Below are 15,798 nucleotides of genomic sequence, written 5' to 3' on the forward strand. Positions count from 1 at the left end.
CTTTCAATCTTTGAACGCCTATCGCGCCAACGCCCATCTGTCCGTTCGAACATACAACGTGATTCATCAGAAAAGGCCACCTGCCGCCACTCAGTGCACGTCGATGAACAGCACTAAGCACGGATTCACGAACCAGGTGCCTGCTGTGGAGGCCCATGCGCAACAATTTTTCGCTGAAATATCGCTGATGAGACGGTATTCCTAGCCCCTTGGTTATCTGGCCTGTTAGATGCTCAACATTCGCTCGTTTATTGACCCGTACCCATCCCCGCAGAAGTCGTTCACCCCTGTCATCTATGAAATTACAATTAAATCAGTACCATTAGTTGCTGACGGGCACTGATATACATCAACGGGGACAGTTGAATATGTGTGCCCCGACCAGGACTTGAACCCGGGATCTCCTGCTTACAAGGCAGACGCTGTATCCATCTGAGCCACCGATGGCACTGAGGATAGTGCGATTGCAGGGATTTATCGCCGGCACTCTCCCCGTGAGACCCACATTCTCAACTTATACTCCACACACTACATTCGTAGTGCCCCTGCCATTATACCCATTATTCGCGGCAGGCAATCCACCGAGTCCCGTAAGAGTTCAGGCAAATCGTGTGCATCCGCGCTGAAGGAGATCATCAGCCGGTTAGCCTTAAACGATATGAAGATGGCATCTGTTGTTTCGGACATGTCCGAAAGAACAGATGCCATATTCATACCTATCATCTATGGCCCGTTGTGCAGCACCGTTGCCTCGGTACCGATTTTGGGTAGCCCCAATTTGCCACGCACGGTATGCTTTAACCACTGCGGCACGCCAACAGTTTACAAACGTAATAGTTTGGGAAATGTTTCCCTTTTGGATGCCAGATAAATCACTCTGTTTCTGCATTACGACAACGACTGCACTGTTCCTCGAGTTTCCCCGGCACGGTTTACATACCCTCCTATGCTAGTGCTGCCACCTGCCTTCTGACGTAGGCGGTGCTCACAGTAATGTGAGTGGGCCGAGTGTAACACCAATGTAAAGGAGGCTGAAATTCTTCCTTGTGATTAACGGCTTCTTCACGGCAGCACTGGCATGAAAACAGTCCTATGCCCTCCGCACGGCTTACCCTGTCACTGATACTTGTCCGCGAGCAGAAAATCTAGTCTGTTTCAATAGCTGTCAGTTATATATGATAGATGGTACTCAGCCTTTTCCATCAGCGATTTTTTATCTGTCAAAGCACTTCAATATAAAATCGATAACAGTAGCACGAATGAGAGGAGGGGACGGGAGTGCAGCTTTGGCCGGTGATGAAAGGAGGGAGAGTACGTGCCACATTTAACTCCTGTGGAATCTCTCTGACGGATTGGTTGAAATTGTTTATTCTCTTCGAGTATTCAATCAAACTGAAACCTCCCTTATGGTGTGTACATACCTGATTCAGAACTCTTGTCATTTTCCGTATGTCCAGAATTCATAGACATCTCAGATTATATTTATAAATTTCTCTAATACATTATTTAATTTTCTTCTGTAATTTAGAAATGAAACTAAGAATGATCTGGATGGGTTAGATTGCACACAAATATGTACTTTAAGCTTTTTCCATGTCTCTGCGTTTGAAATACAAATGAATAAACACAACTTACATTTCTCAATTACATTGCGTTTCAAAGTCTACGCTCTATCATCAATCTGGTCTCTATGTTTCGCTCAGTAGCATTGCGGGTTAGAAAACAAAGATGTCGACATGTTGGCGCTTTGCTCATCTGCGTTGTGTATTTTCCTCGAGAGCTCTGATTTCTAGCTCTACGTACACAAAGTTTGAAATCTACATGTATATATCCTCCAATTTAATGTGTGTGGGATTGTTAGCATTTATTCTTCCAGGTACTCCGATTGACCAGTTTTGTTTAGGAAGTACTCACCAGTGTTAGTTTGTGGGATTTAGGCAGGAGTGAAGAGGGGTAGGGGTGAGGAGGTACTGAAGACAATAAGCATTGAGTATGGATCCGAGCTGTCCTTAACGCCAGAACACGACGAGATGAAGAAGCTGCAGTGACTCAAAAAGTTTGAGGTTGGTCACGTAGCAGGCCTTAACATACGCCAAGCAGACGCATTAAGAATTTGTTATCCTTTGCAGCGAGCCGTGAAATCATTAAAAGAAACTTAGAAAAACTACATCATAAGCCTTCCATTTGTTTTCACCTACTGACGTAAACATTAAGATCCCCTTACTTCGAACCTTCATGTAAAATCCCAATGCATTATGTTTATAATGATTTAAAGGTAAAAAGTAAAATAAAAGCATTTAGGTACAAAATCACATATGTTAGCTTCTACATCATTATAGCAAAGTTTTACGTAAGTCTGATATTGTCTAGCTGTACTTCCGCGACATTAAAAAAATGCATTCAGGTCGGTTTCTGGAGGCGGCAGGGACTATGAATTCTGTTGACGTATTGTACCTCTCAAACAACTAGTTGCTGGCGTTCATCAGCTATAGTAATAAAGGGATAGCTACGATTTAAAGACCGCGACTATTTGTTGAAATTGATAAACGGGTTTCATTTAAGAGACGGATACTAGACATAATTCTTTGATAATCTACTAAAATTATTTTGATACTATAAAATGTTTACAGGTGTCCTGTCACCATCAGGCAAAAATCACTGTAGCCGGCCGCGGGGGCCGAGCGGTTCTAGGCGTTTCGGTCCGGAACCGCGAGACTGCTACGGTCGCAGGTTCGAATCCTGCCTCGGGCATGGATGTGTGTGATGTCCTTACGTTAGTTAGGTTTAAGTAGTTCTAAGTTCTAGGGGACTGATGACCTCGTATGTTAAGTCCATAGTGCTCAGAGCTATTTGAAAAATCACTGTAGAAACATTTAACATGAATTAACGTAGATTTAAACGTAACGTGTTGTGACCCGAGCATCTCCACAATATAATCCAAAACGCGACGTGAATTGTCAGCACACTCACGAATTACGTACAATTCGTCTAGCTGGCGTACATGCAGCAAATGGCTGTTATTCTGGAAGCTGGTAAATTATCGTAACAAAAAAATGGTTCAGATGGCTCTGAGCACTATGGGACTTAACATCTGTGGTCATCAGTCCCCTAGAACTTAGAACTACTTAAACCTAACCAACCTAAGGAAATCACACACATCCATGCCCGAGGCAGTATTCGAACCTGTGACTGTAGCAGTCGCGCGGTTCCAGACTGTAGCGCCTAGAACCGCTCGGCCACTTCGGCCGGCAAATTAACTAACATCACTATTACGTCTGATGTGGCAACTTCGCCTTATTTTATTATTTATTTAAATTAATTTTTCATTTCACGGAACTGAGAAAGAAACGTAATAAAAAGGTAAAGTCCGTTTTGATGGTTGTATGAGTTTCATTTTTTAAATGTAAAGTAATTTTTCGTTCTTCTGAAGTCCTTTATCTCTTTCCCTTCTAAAAATGTACGCTTCTTTACAAACGCAAAGGATTCTGATATTTTCTCTAAATCTATAGAAACTGAGATCCTTGTGTCTTTTTCAGGAAAATTAGAGAAATAAATGAAATAAATTTCTTCTTCTCGTTGTAGCATACTTCCCTTTTGCCACCTGAATCCAGCACAGGATCGAAGGTACATTTAAAAGTCAAGAAACATAACGAGTAAAAGTGATAGTCTTCATTACAAAGTAAAAGGAAAGGATTCAGAAATGTATACACTGGTCTTAGTATGTCAGATGCCGGAATACCATGCTGTTGCGTGGTTTGCCGAATTGTTTTGATAATTTCGTTTATTGGGCAGTTTGTGGTGTAATGCTGTCAGTTCAAACTTAAAATTCTGTTATACTCGGTGTTTCTGATGTTATCGCGAGGTGTACTAATTGACCGGATAGCCAGATTACCATTATGTTTTTCCTGGCCTGGGTACCGCTTCCTGTCTGGCGTCTTAAAGCGTAACATATTGTGGTGCCGTCCGCAGTAGTGATGTAAGTTTTCGTTATGTTCATTTCCACTAGACCACGAGCTGTGGACATCTGTAAGGATTAATGAACTGATCATGATGTTCACATTCACTCGTGCTTGTGTACGGAATGTTGTAATGTTCCCACGCCGGAGGTTCTTTGATACTAAGGATGCCTGCTCTGGGGATGGGAGATTCTGCCTTCCTAAGCAAAATGAAATGAAATGCTTACTGTTGTAATAATAACCCAGCAGAGATGCTTTTTATGTTTTATTTACCGCTACCGGTCTCGAGCAATGGCAATTTAGTTCGGTTTGTGTGTCAAAGACACATTAAATTTAATCACTGATGAAAATTGTCTTATATTGAATTCTCAATCCATTTTCATTTCTAATTTCTGTTTGTTCCTTTAAAATATTATTTGGATTTTTTGAAAAGTGAATATAGATTTCTATGTCCTCGAAGATTTTCGTGTTGTTTCCTTTTCTCGGTTTTATGACGAATGGAAAGATTAATGCTTATATCTACTGTAGAGAGTCGATTTTCTTGAAGATTGCTAAATTTAGCAACAAAACCGGCCTCTGACATACAAATCAGTATTATAACAGTCACGCACGCACTAATACAACAAAACAATAGGAAATCATAATTTAAAAATAAAATTTAAGGTCTTATAAAGTAACTATAGTTCACACATACACACAAAGTTTTGGAAATTTGTGATAAGTTCCTACGGGACCAAATTGCTGAAGTCATCGGTCCCTAGGCTTACATACTACTTAGTCTAATTTAAACGAACTTACGCTAAGGACAACACACACAGACCCATGCCCGAGGGAGGTCTCGAACCTCCGGCGGGGGCAGCCGCGCGAACCGTGTCAAGGTGTATATGTATTGTGTGTGTCTAACAGTCTTACTCCGAACACGTCACGTAATGTAGCTGATGTTTTCTCCACGGTTGTAACTGCACCGCTATTTGGACTGCGCCTATCTGTACTGACTAACCATTCTGCGCCCAAGCGACTGCACTTCAACACCTAACGTACTGCACAGGGAAAAATAAGCATTAATGGTGTGCCCTTGCCACATGCCCTTGAAGCTAGAACCAATATAAAAACATACTATTCCTAGTAGTTTTAATTATTAGTCCGTAAATGAAGTATTGATGTATTGTTCAGTACACTGCCCTCAGTCACGAATAATAATTTCTGCACTTACAGTCCTAGCATTTTGAATACACAGGTGTCAGAAACAGTCTGGAAAGCTTGTATGGGTGTTGCAGTGTACGTTGTGCTGAGAAATAACTTAAGAAAAAAAAATTCGATACGTTCCATGATAGTCAGCGCAGAAGCTAGCCAATTAGGACGCTGCGCGCGTAAATCCAAGCGGCTGGCCAAATGCAATTACTGTCAGTTGTTCCCATTGCTTAGGTTATAGCGCACGAGACTGCTCATCCTTTGGCTCAGATTCGATCCTCACTACTCTCCCACGCTCAGCTTCTGTAGCATTCTCTTGTTCGCTTATAGGAACACGAGTGGCGTCACCGTCTCTGGTGAGCCGCTTCAATTTGCATGCACAGTGGCCTGATTGGCTGCCTTCAACGAAAATTAATTCGGAAACGGCGAAACGTATTGAATTTCCTTCTTAACAGTTATTTCTCAGCACACCCTATCCTGCAAAGTCTTTACAAGTTTTCAGGCTGTGTCTGACCAACTTTTATACGTGGTGTGTCTAAAAAGTTCGGTGAACGGTGTCATATCTGAAAGGCAACTTGGTGCATGTGTGCGTGCTCATGGGTCTTCAGAGGCTTGAGGAGAATCGATACACGGCATGCACAGCATGTGACTGGCTACGTGAACAGACTGCAACCAGATGAACGTTGTCAAAAAAATGGCTCTGAGCACTATGGGACTTAACTTCTGTGGTCATCAGTCCCCTAGAACTTAGAACTTCTTAAACCTAACTAACCTAAGGACATCACGTACATCCATGACCGAGGCAGGATTCGACCCTGCGACCGTAGCGGTCGAGCGGTTCCAGACTGTAGCGCCTAGAACCGCTCGGCCACTCCGGCCGGCGAACGTAGTCAGTGTGAGAGAAAGTGTCACAGCGCAGTAGAGAAACGTGTAAACATCAAGTTGTGCTACAAATTGAGGAAGACTGCAAAGGAGACACGTGGGTTGTTGGTTCAGGTGTACGGGAGGGAAGCCGTGAGCAGCAAATGTGTTTACGAATGGTTTAAACTTTTCTGTGAAGGGAAGGAAACAACTGAGGATGAGCCACATTCGGATCGGATATCGAAAAGCGGAGCACCAGAAAAGATCGAGAAGGTGCGACAAATGCTGGCACGAGATCGGCGATGGACTTTCAGGCTGATTGCGGAGGAATTGGGCATTATCAAGGACACGATGCACACCATCGTCTGCGATGATTTGGGTAAGCGGAAAATCTGCTCCCGATTTGTGCCGCACAAGCTCACAGATGAGCAGGAAGCAATATGAATGAAACTGCTGGTGATTTCATTTCGCCGGCCGGAGTGGCCGTGCGGTTCTAGGCGATACAGTCTGGAACCGAGCGACCGCTACGGTCGCAGGTTCGAATCCTGTCTCGGGCATGGATGTGTGTGATGTCCTAGGCTAGTTAGGTTTAATTAGTTCTAAGTTCTAGGCGACTGATGACCTCAGAAGTTAAGTCGCATAGTGGTCAGAGCCATTTGAACCATTTGATTTCATTTCCATGTGTGACCAGGATCCATTGCTCCTGAACACCATCGGTATGAGAGATGAGACGTGATGCTACCAGTTCGATCTAGAATCAAACGGAAATCGATATAATGGTGTTCACCGTCTCCTCCACGACAAAAAATAAATAAATAAATAAATAAAAATAAATAAAAAATAAAAGCAGTATGCAAAAATCCAAGGTGAAAACAGTGTTGATCGCCTTCTTCGACAAGAACGACTGCATTTGACCAGTCCGTTTTGAACCCATTGCTACAGCGTGTCCGGCAGGTGCGGCCAGAGTTGCACAGGAATGGAAAAAGGATGTTGTTGCATGACAAAGTCCCTGCACACTGCGTGATCCGTTTGCGCCAATTCCTGGCGCAAGAAGATGGTAACTGTTCTTGAAGACTCTCCTTACTCCCTGATGTGGCTCTTACAGACTTCTTCCGCTTGAAGCCCATGAAAGGTGAATGTTGTGCGACCATGAATGCCATCAAATATCGTGTGACAGCCGTTCTGCGGTCGATTTAACAGGAGGCCTCTGCTGATAGTTTCCAGAAGCTGTACGAACATTATCAAAAGTGTGTTGTAGCGGGTGGCGATTAGGAGTATTTTGAAGGTCAGTAAAGAACATTTGTTTGTATCTTTTGTTTTGTTTGTTACCTGATAGCATTTACCGAAGTCTTTAGACATACCACGTATAAGCTGATAATAGCATGATTGTGCCTAGGTATCACCCGAGAATGAGCCGTCGCTCGAAACCGGTAGCTGTAAATAAAACATAGAAAAAGCAACTCAGCTAGACTAATATTACAACAGTATGCATTTCATACAATTTTCTGAGGCTGCAGAACAGCACTCACAATAAATATTTAAAACATGATAGTTTGCCGTGGTCCGGGTATTTGACTATTCGCATGAAAAAGTAGCTTCTTTGGGTATTCACATGTAGCGCTGTAGTTCTGAGGTTCATATTGTGTTTCTAGGTCCACTTGCTCCTTCAGTTTCCAATATATTCTTGATGTACGAGTTTATTGTAATTATGGACAGATGGTTTAAGCAACTTTGAGTTGTTAGAGTAAGTATTCGAAGCTTTGATATAATTATAGTATTGTGTTGCTCACCTGCCATTTATTTTAGGTAAAACCATATACTTGTGTTATGTAATACGTCCAGGGCTGCCAGATGCTGGTGGTCGAAACTAGTTACAAAAGAGAGTGCAAGGTTGATGAGAAACGTAACGAGACTGATTTTTTATCTACGAGGAGGAGTTGGAAAATAAGTTTCCCCTATCGACTATGGGCAGCGTTGTGTGACATGGGCGAAAGACAACACGGCAGGTGAACGCGCACGTGCAAGACACCGATACACCATTGGGTAGAGGTCGACCACGATCAAGCAGAGGGCGCTGTCGCAGTGCCTGCGCAAAGCAGAGGCCAGCCGCTCAGACTTTCCCCGGAGCTATGGAGGGAAGGTGCGTTTTGGAGTCGTGGTCAAAGGCGGAAGTGAGAGCTGTTATCCGCTACGAATGGGCACGTGGGGTAGCAGGCACAGAAATTCATAACCGCCTTGTTGAGGTGTGTGGGTCAGGTGTGATCTCCAAGCAAATGGTGCGGAGATGGTGCCAGCAAATCAGTGATTGACGTCAGCAAGTGCATTACATACCGAGACCTGGACGGACGCGCAGCCGGCCGGAGTGGCCGTGCGGTTCTAGGCGCTACAGTCTGGAACCGAGCGACCGCTGCAGTCGCAGGTTCGAATCCTGCCTCGGGCATGGATGTGTGTGATATCCTTAGGTTAGTTAGGTTTAATAAGTTCTAGGCAACTGATGACCTCAGAAGTTAAGTCGCACAGTGCTCAGAGCCATTTGACAGACGCGCACGGCCATTACAGATGCAAATGTCAGGAAGGTGGATGACAAAGCGAACCGGCGTATCACCATCGATGGAGTAGCTTTAGAACTTGGAATCGGACATGAGAGAGCTGACAAGGTCATCCACGACATTCTTCGATACAGGAAGGTGGCAGCACGATGGGTACCCCGCCAACTGACCCCGACACACACGGAACAACGCATGGCGTTCAGCCTGGAGAGCTCGTGCGTTACAATGAATCAGGCAATGACCTTCTGTTTCGGACTGTGACGGGGATGAAACGTGGGTCCACCATTACACGCCCGAATCGAAGGCCGCATCCGTGGAGTTGAAACATCCGTCATGACCTGTCCGAAAGAAGTTCAAAAGCACTCCTGCTGCAGGTAAAGTGCTACTCACCGTTTTCTGGGAAGCCAAAGGAGTTTTGCTGCTGGACTTTCTGGAGGATACAACCATCAATGCTGCGCGGTACTGTGCCACTCTGTCGAAATTTAAGGAGGTGATTCGGAAAAAGCGGCCTGGCCTTCTCAGATCTGGCATTCTGCTGTTGGATGACAACGCGAGACCACACACAGCAATGGCAACGCAAAACCATATTGCAACTCTTGGTTCGGAGCGCCTACACCATCCGCCTTACAGTCCGGATCTCGCACCAAGTGACTTCCATCTGTTTCCTGATTTGAAGAAGACTCTCGGCGGAAGGCGATTTGGTAGCAATGCTGACGTCAAACAAGCCGTTCAACGTTTCTTCCGTATGCAACAACCTGATTTTGTCCTGGAAGGCTTTTTGAAGCTTATAAAGCGGTATGACAAATGTCTCAATGTACTTGGAAATTATGTAGAAAAATAATGATATGTCTTACCTTTAATGTCTCATTCTCATTTTTTTTCCTTTCACACACAACTCTGGCCACAGTCAACAGGGGATACTTATTTTCCAACTCCCAAAGTACCAAAGTTTTTACTTTTTTCAAACAACTATATCGTCCACTTCAAAATACTTCCCTTAGGCAGCTACAAACCAGCGAAATCGTTGTTTCCAGCCTTGGTAGCAGCGCTGAAAAGCTTCAGCTTGTAGGGCCTTTAACTTGTCGATCACATTCTTTGAATGTTCTCAAGAGTCCCAAAATGACGACGTCCTTCCAAGACTTTTTCAATTTCGGAAAAAAAGATAAAAGTCACAAGGGCTCAAATCAGGTGAAGAGGGAGCTGTGGGGCAACAGGAATGCCTTTTGAGCTGAGAAATTCCTTGATTGAAGTGACCGTTTTGACATGGGGCATTGTCGTTATGCAGCATCCACTTATGCGTAATGTCCGGTATTACTCGATGAACCCTTTCTCTGAGCCTTTCGAGGACATCTACTGTAAAACACTTGATTGATATTTTCTCCAGGAGGAACAGTTTCTTTATACACGATACCCTTGCTGTCAGGAAAGCACACCAGCATTGTTTTGATCTTTTCGTTTTTTCGTTCGAGGAGATATCTCAATGTGCCACCCATCACTTTGCCGCTTTGTCTCAGGATCGTACGAAAAAATTCAGGATTCATCATCTCTGATCACACGACTGAACCATTCGTGGGTCATTCGCAATCCTCTCAAGAAGATCAATGCACACCTTTCTTCGATTATCCTTCTGCTCAGTTGTGAGGTTTTTCAGCACCAGTTTGTTACAAATCTTTAGCGTGTGGAAATCTTCGGTCGAAATTCGATGTTCAGTGAAAGTGTTTACGTTTAACAGGTCACCCATCAGCCTTATTGTCAAACGTCGGTCCGATCTCATAAGAGCACGCAAGCGTCCGACGTTTTCGTCGGTTTCTGAAGTTGAAGGTGTGCTCTCGGCCTTCCAAAAAATGATTTGTGACAGCGAAAAACTTGTGCTTTTAATCATAAAAGTTCAGCATAGGACCGTTTTCAGAGGTCACACTCACGGATTCTGCAGGTTTAACACATGATGACGAAGACACCACGTTGTTCTAAATTCCGCTGTCCCATTTACTGAAACACAACAAAAGCAGAGCTCCACTGATGGCGAGCTCAAAAGTTACTTGATGGATGAACGGAGCTGGAATTCGGACCGAGCATCTAGAAGGGATGAACACAGCGGCCTGCACAAGTAGGACGACACAGCGTTGCCAGATCGCTCGCCGTGTTGTCAGGCTCATTATTTCTCTCACATACGTCGTATTGTAGGCGGCTGTTGAGTTGCCTTCTAAACATTTCTGTGTTTCCTACAGTTGGGACTTCGACACGTCGCCACCGACTTCAGGGCGAAAGGAGATTTCAGAACTCTCCATGTAAGTCTAATTTCTCATATGCGTACTTTGCCTGTCCACGTAGCTGGACGGTCAGTGTATCTGAATACCGGTCGGAGGACGCTGGTAGAATACCTGGTACTGACAGCGATGCTTCGTCAGTGGGAGGACTGGAACGGCGTATACTTAGCCTCGTGATGTCGACTGAGGGGCTACTTGAATGAGAAGTGGCGGCTCGAAGGACTGGAAGAGCGCAGTGTGCTGACCCCATGACGCATCCAAATGACGCATCCAAATGACGTCAGGTGGAACACACGGCGGCCAGTAGCTATCGACCGACCATCTGGACCTGAGAACGGAGCTTTTTTTTTTTTTTTAAGTTTTGAAAGACGTCTGGTCATCTTCCACATATTCTGTTTTTACGTAGAGCAGCTCTTACCATTATATCTTGCCCTGCCCACATGCTCCCAAGGTTGCTTCACCTACGCTCGCAAGCCCCTACACATCCTTCATACAGTTACGATCCCTCCCCACGTGATTTCCATATTTTTACAGCCCTGAAGAGAGACGTTCATTACCGTCAGTTTGCTTCGGACGAAGAGGTGCGCACCTGGGTACAATCATGGTTCATTGGACAACCGCATACATTTTTCATAGAAGACATTGACTGCCTTGTCTCACAGCGGGATAAATGTATTAAAAGTTATGTGGGGATTACTTTTGAAGTAATAAACAGTTTACTTACTTTTTTCCACGTGTCTCTATTTTATTTGACTGCCCCTTCTATGACTGAGCTCAGACCACAACGTGAATAATGTGATAGTAATCTGATTGTTCGGTATAGAATCGTTATGTTTTCTGAGATCAAATAATAATCTTGTAGTTAAACAGAAAATTTCGTGTCTTTATCGCTATTTCGCAGCTTTTATCAATTAAATTAAAAATTATTAAACTACTTTTGCAAGACAGCTGCAGTGAATAGTCACGACACTTGCACCGTACCATATATACAGGTAATTACAGTATTATGCCTAACGGCATAGACGCTTTAAATGTATGATAATGGGATAACGTATTCACAAAAGATAACGCATTCTCGAAATGTGTTGTGCTACAAATATCACACGTTTGACAAGTGATGCCGAATCATTTTCAATACCGACTAATTACAGAACTCTTATCGCTTTTGCACTAGATAGGTAGTTAAATTTCAAGCCACTTCTGCTCCTAGTAATTAATTTAAACATCAAGGATCTCTTAGCAGTAGGAAATTATTTGCAGGTTACTGCAGGTAAGCTCCCCTATGAATTCCAGGGCAACAGCTGTTTCGTCGTCTTGTTATTATGACCTGTGGCAACTTTATTTTACTGGGTCACTGTAAAAAATACCAGATTATTTACGATGTCACGAGAACTCTAGTATGCTTATCTGCGATGAGTTATTCCTGAGGACAGTCAGGTCGAGTAATAATATCATATCCTATGGGTTTCATACATTTGCAAAGAGACTACATTTAGTTAGGGCAATTTGAAACTGAAATTGAAAGACCACTGGAACAAGCGAAGTCGCATCTGGTATAATAGACACCATACAGGGTATATTGTAACATTTTTGTGGACTAGGGTAAGCTTTCTTTTACACAAGGTTTCGAAGCTGTGGAGCACAATTTAAAAAAGATTGGCCTATTAACATGATTTGTAAAAGAGGGTGGGTACCCGTGGTCTAGGGGTAGCGTCTTTGATTCATAAACAAAACGTCTTCGGTCCCAGGTTCGATCCCCGCCACTACACAAATTTTGATAAATAATCAGCATTGGCGGCCGAAGAGTAAAGTCGGCTCTCAGCGTGCGGACAGCCCCGCGCGCCGGCCAGTGCTCCGCTGCAGGCGTTGCTTACTTCCGCGTCGTAGCTTTCAGGCTTGCGTCCGTCCACCGTGAACAACATGTCGAGCGCTTACCGCCGTGCGACCCTTAAAGTTTCCTTCCCAGCTGAACATGCGCGACCTCGTGCACATGAAGTTGAAACTTTCATACGTGAAGAAGTTCGTTTAGATCCTAACCACGTTATCGGAATCCATTTTTCGATCACGAGTAGTGTCGTTCATATTAAAATGACAAACACCGAGGTGTGTGAAGATGTTATTCACCGCCATGCCAATGGACTTAAGTTCAAATACTCTGATGGTCACGTCGGAGCTGTAACACTTGAACTCGCAGAGTACGGTCAACGCACGATTAGGGTGTTTGAACTACCTTTTGAAGTGCCGAAGGACGAAGTTGTCTCTGCGTTACAACCATACGGTAACGTCATCGGTTACGTAGAGGAAAAATGGCAAACCTTCGCGACCTACCATGTCCTTAATGGTGTGCGTCAGGTCAAAATTGAACTGAAAAAACATATTCCATCATACCTGACCATTGGCGGGGTGCGAGCCATTGTCATGTACGACGGCCAACCCCGAACATGTGCGGGTTGTGGACAAGAAGGCCACGTCAGATCCGCCTGCATGCGACGCCGCCTGATCCAGACGCCGATCGGCGAGGAAGCGTCCCCAGCGGTGATGACTCAGATCCCTGTCACATACGCCAAGGTTGCCCAGGAAGGTAGCACGTCTACACAGAGTCTTCCTGCTCCGTTGACGTCGTCTGATCAGGTAGATGCAACCGCTCCTGAGATTCCTTCTGAGGTGCCCCAGACGCCAGATCCTAACCTGCGGAATCATCGCAGCACTGTGACTGAAAATGCTACTGAGATGGACGTTGATCCGGTAATGGTACCTACTTCTGCTTTCCTTCAGACTGGTCCGGAGTCAGACGAAAGCCACCCGCAATCGGACTCTGAACGACTTGTTCGAAAACAAGGGTCGACACGAAAGAGAAAGAAACGTAGCCGTACACCCCCTGATGAATCCATTCTACGGATGGATACCGGGGATGCAGACCCGAAAATGGACGACAAACCGATCTCTGATGACCGAAAGGCTGATGAGAAAGACCCGCCACAGGCGACCACTGGCAACGAACACCCCTCCTTACTGACGCCGTCGCCCCCACAGGTCGACGTTGAAGAGAGCCTATCCGATGAGACGAAAACTACGTCTCCTCTCCACGTGGATGACGTGCACAGCCGATGCCCTACCGCAGTATCAGTCTCCTGGGCAGACGACGTGGAGATCGAAGGGACTGGGATGGACGCTGCTGATGATGGGGCACCCCCATTGGTTGCGCCTGCGCCCGCAAACTCTCCACAATAGCAGCCTCTTCAGCGGACCGGCAAGATCGACGATCTCTCGCTCCTGAAGAAGAAGCCCCGCCTGTGCCTGTGGGACTCCAACACCAGCATTATCGTGTCGCAACGATTAACCTCGCGACCATTCGTGCGCCCCACAAACAAGCGCTGCTCCGCGATATGATTTATGATGCGGACATAGTTATTGCGCTTTTTCAGGAAGTGCATGTCGCCGATTTTTCACCACCACATGGCTTCACGGTGCATCTTTCTCCCGCTTCGGACACCGGTAGTGGTGTTGCCATCATCTTACGCGAAGGTCTTCCTGCCGAAGATGTCCTATACCTCCCCAGCGGCAGAGGTATGGCCCTTACTCTCTTTGGTGTACGCATCATCAATATTTATGCGCCGTCGGGCTCCAGCTACCGTCGTGAACGCAATGCCTTCTTCGCGAATGAAGTCACACCCCTTTTTATGGGACCACTCGATGACTGGATCATGGGTGGAGACTTCAACTGCACCCAGCGACCTCAGGATCAATTGCCGCGTCACTCACCTTGCGCAGCTCTGGAAACAGTCGTCACGCGGCTACAATTTGTCGACACGTGGAGACATGTTCACGGTGATCTTTTGGGCTTTACGTACCACACTGCGCACTCCTCTAGCCGACTGGATCGCATCTACATCTCGCGATCCCTAATTCAACACACTCGACAGGCTGAAATCTGGCCTGTTGCTTTCTCAGACCATGAGGCTTACTTCTGTGATGTTGTTCTCACAAGACAGGCAGTATGGCACGGACGTGGCTTATGGAAACTGAACACGGCACTTCTTAATTCACCTGACTGTCGACTTCTAATAGAAGACACTTGGATCACATGTAATAGACGCCGACCGACGTATCCGTCTACCATATCCTGGTGGATCCAGTGTGCAAAACCTGCTCTTCGAAAAACTTTAATCCGGTATGGCAAAGATGTTGTCGCCTGGAGGAAGAGCACTATGGACTTTTACTACAGGATCCTACGAGAATGCTCCACGATGCCAGCCTCCCCTGAGCGCCATACAAGGATGAACCAAGCTAAGGCCCAAATCTCCAATCTCATGCGACGGCATTTGGAAGGGGCGATAGTACGATCTCGTACTGCTGATCGCATGCCTCATGAACATCCGTCGATGTACCATATCGTCCAAGAACGACAAAATCGACGCCGAAAATTGATTCACGTCCTAACGGATCAAGACGGGCGTCGCTACGTAACCCAATCTGCCATAGGGAATGTGCTTCACGCCCACTACCGGCAGCTCTACGCCGCAGTTCCACATTCCCCAGAGTTGATCGAGGAAGTCTCACAGCTCAACTTCGGTGGTATCCCAGGAGATGCGGCGATTGAATTGATGTCGGAGGTGACTGATGAGGAAGTCCGCGATGCGATCCGGTCAGGAACCATCAATCGCTCCCCGGGCCCCGCCGGTCTTCCCCTCGAATTTTATCGCACCTTCCGTGATTTGTTAGAGTCCACCTTCACCTCCATCTGTCGGGAACTGATGTCTCCGGAAGTACCTGTGCCGGACGCTTTCATGGAAGGAATTATTATTCCTGTACATAAACCGCACGGTGGCAACAATATCAGTGATTATCGGCCCCTCACCCTCCTTAACAGTGATATGAAAATCTTCACTCGCCTTTTGGCAGCACGACTTAAAAACGTTGCCCGCTATGTTGTGTCGCCAGACCAAGCATCTTTGGGAGGCGAAAACAATATTC

The 15,798-nt window shown here is 45.6% G+C and overlaps 1 non-coding gene across 1 annotated transcript; it reads right to left on the reverse strand.

The window, feature by feature from the left end:
* Nucleotides 1–373: 373 nt before the first annotated feature.
* On the reverse strand, nucleotides 374–448 carry Trnat-ugu. The gene has a single exon. It is a non-coding gene; the product is annotated as a tRNA-Thr (tRNA).
* Nucleotides 449–15,798: the final 15,350 nt, after the last annotated feature.

The sequence above is a fragment of the Schistocerca americana genome, chromosome 3, assembly GCF_021461395.2.
Source record: "Schistocerca americana isolate TAMUIC-IGC-003095 chromosome 3, iqSchAmer2.1, whole genome shotgun sequence".
NCBI lineage: Eukaryota > Metazoa > Arthropoda > Insecta > Orthoptera > Acrididae > Schistocerca > Schistocerca americana.